The 2,776-nt window shown below is 42.3% G+C and overlaps 1 long non-coding RNA gene across 1 annotated transcript; it reads right to left on the minus strand.

The window, feature by feature from the left end:
• Positions 1–252: 252 nt before the first annotated feature.
• LOC134018322 (uncharacterized) lies at positions 253–1,362 on the minus strand. The gene is made up of 3 exons (XR_009929918.1): positions 1,308–1,362; positions 441–491; positions 253–330 (listed from the first exon to the last, which is right to left on the minus strand). It is a non-coding gene; the product is annotated as an uncharacterized LOC134018322 (long non-coding RNA).
• Positions 1,363–2,776: the final 1,414 nt, after the last annotated feature.

Genomic DNA, 2,776 nt, shown 5'->3' on the forward strand with positions numbered 1-2,776 from the left:
TGTCTGCCCTGTAGTCGCCTGAATAGGAGAGCCTCTCGCTGGTTCTCCTCCAATGTCTCCATCTTCCGGAGCATAACCTGTAATGTGTCTGTCATTAAAGACAAGTAAAACAAGTTTACAAGAGTTAGCATGATTGGCATACACTGTGGTTCTTCTAGATTAGCTGTAACATTTATGTAAATAACAAATGTTACCTTGAATGGTTGTATACAAAGCATATTTTTTTTTTGTGTGTCTTATATTTGCACTTGCCTGGCTGCCAGCTGTTTTCCTGGGCCCCCAATTGGTTCACCTCCACCAGACCAGAGTTGACATCTAGGGGTATGGAATCTGGTGATGCAAAAGTTTTAAGTCATGCTTTTGCTTCAAAACATAGCCTTTAGGTTGCCATGGCTCATACAATTATTGTCACTGTTTTAAACGGTCATTCATTACTTTACCATCATTTCCCAGGGACACAGTGCTAGGCCGTGTGACGGTGGTAGGATAATCTGTACAGAAATGAAAATGGAATGTAGTTTATGTACATAGTTATAGCATATTGATATAAAAGGAGTAGCATTGCACATATGTGATCGTTCGAAAGCAGGGCCCCACATCGTAGCGTTGCACATGTGTGATTCTGAACATTCCAACCGACTGTTTTCCGATAGACAAAAACTATATGACAAACGCTATAGTATGGCTTCAAAATGTACAATTAGTAGGCTAACAAGTAACACTAGCAGGTAGTAGCATTGCTACGAGTATTATGCTAGGTTGCTAGGTAACGGAAGCTAATTAAAGCAACCTAGCTGCCGTTTTGGAAAAATAACTGGTGGAAGCGTCGGAAATATTTAAAACTCACGCATCTAAAAGGTTAAAACGAATAAACTTATCCAAAAAAAGATGCCATGTACAAATTGGAAAAATTAGTGACATGATACTTTTATAGACGCCATTGCTGTGATTAAAACGTGATCAGCCACGCTAGCTCCACAGTCTTTGAAAATTCCGGGCTAAATAAACTATTTTGGGACAAGGTTTTTTAACAGTTCTGAACGTTTATTTTCACTGATTCTTTTGTGGGTGATTTGTGAGAAGCTAAACTTTGAAAACATGTAGGCCTATGCATTTTCAGTATTTCAACATAACTTTCTGGAGGGTTTAACCTCTACTGTACTGTAGCTATCGAAATCCTAACGTAAACAATGTGAATCTGATAGCACATAAACAGGCTAAATGGCCTACATTTCAAACATATACGTATAAGTATGCCCCATCAAATTTCTTAAAATATGTTTATATATTTCTGTAAAGAAACTCACCTTTGAAGTAGCTAATTTCCAGTTGAAATCCAATGCGTACAAGACGGTGTTGAACCCCTGCAAAATCTCTTCTGAAACCCCAATTTGAGCGATGCGTTGAAATGGGCATGCGCAAAGTTGTTGCTCAGGGGCAGACTGAGGGGCAGGTTTGCTAAGGAAGAATTGTAATATTCTGTGATGACTTGTCTTTGGAAATGAAACTCTTAAGAGTCGCTTACCTTTTGGTCACATTTAACAATTTTGTATCACAAAAATTATTGGAGCACAAATTTGCATTGCGTGTCATACAGCTTTGGTGTGCTATACAAAGAATGTTTGCTTAATCATGTTACACATCACACATTGATTGCTTTTGTACATGTTTATAGTAAAGAATGAAAGACTAAATTATATTCCAGATTCAGTCTTATTTATTAAAGCTATGTTTCTGCATATGAGAAAATTGATGACCAATGACATGCTGGGGCTGAGCTGCACATGAATTACATGCATTGTCTACATTTATACGTGCTGGGTGCAACATTTAATATTGTGTGTGATTGAAATTCATGTAGACTATGGGTACATTGCAAAAGTGTCAGAACTGAGAGCAGTCCAGTGTGATCTCTCCATCTCTGGATAAACCACTATATGCACTCGAGATCCGTTGTCCTGCGACCAAAGAGCGACTTAGCCGCAACTTAACCCATGGTACCAAAATTAATGTATCCAGCCGACCAAGGTACAACGTCTCGGCAACGTTGTCCACGGGACCAAAAAATAACGTAACCAGCCGACCAAGGTACGACGTCGCGGCAACGTTGTCCACGGGTCTAAAAATAAGGTAATTAGCCGACCAATGTACAACGTCGCGGCAACGTTGTCCATGGGACCAAAAAATAACGTAACCAGCCCACCATGGTACAACGTCGCGGCAACGTTGCCCACGGGTCTAAAAATAACGTAACCAGCCGACCAAGGTACAACGTCGCGGCAACGTTGTCCAGGGGACCAACAAATAACGTAACCAGCCGACCAAGGTACAACGTCGCGGCAACGTTGTCCAAGGGACCAAAAAATAACGTAACCAGCCGACCAAGGTACGACGTCGCGGCAACGTTGTCCAGGGGACCAACAAATAACGTAACCAGCCGACCAAGGTACGACGTCGCGGCAACGTTGCCCACGGGTCTAAAAATAACGTAACCAGCCGACCAAGGTACGACGTCGCGGCAACGTTGTCCAGGGGACCAAAAAATAACGGAACCAGCCGACCAAGGTACGACGTCGCGGCAACGTTGTCCATGGGACCAACTGGCAACATTCCCTTTATAACATAGCTACGACGTTGCCACGACGTTGCCAGAAGGTAACGTCGCGGGTTACCAACTGAGCACTTACTGGCAACGTTGCCGCCACGTCATGTGTTAGCTGGGAGGCTAGCTAGTCATAACAAGAATATTATCGTTTTAACCCTTGTGTTATCTTCG

Source organism: Osmerus eperlanus, chromosome 4 (assembly GCF_963692335.1).
Source record: "Osmerus eperlanus chromosome 4, fOsmEpe2.1, whole genome shotgun sequence".
NCBI classification, from domain to species: domain Eukaryota; kingdom Metazoa; phylum Chordata; class Actinopteri; order Osmeriformes; family Osmeridae; genus Osmerus; species Osmerus eperlanus.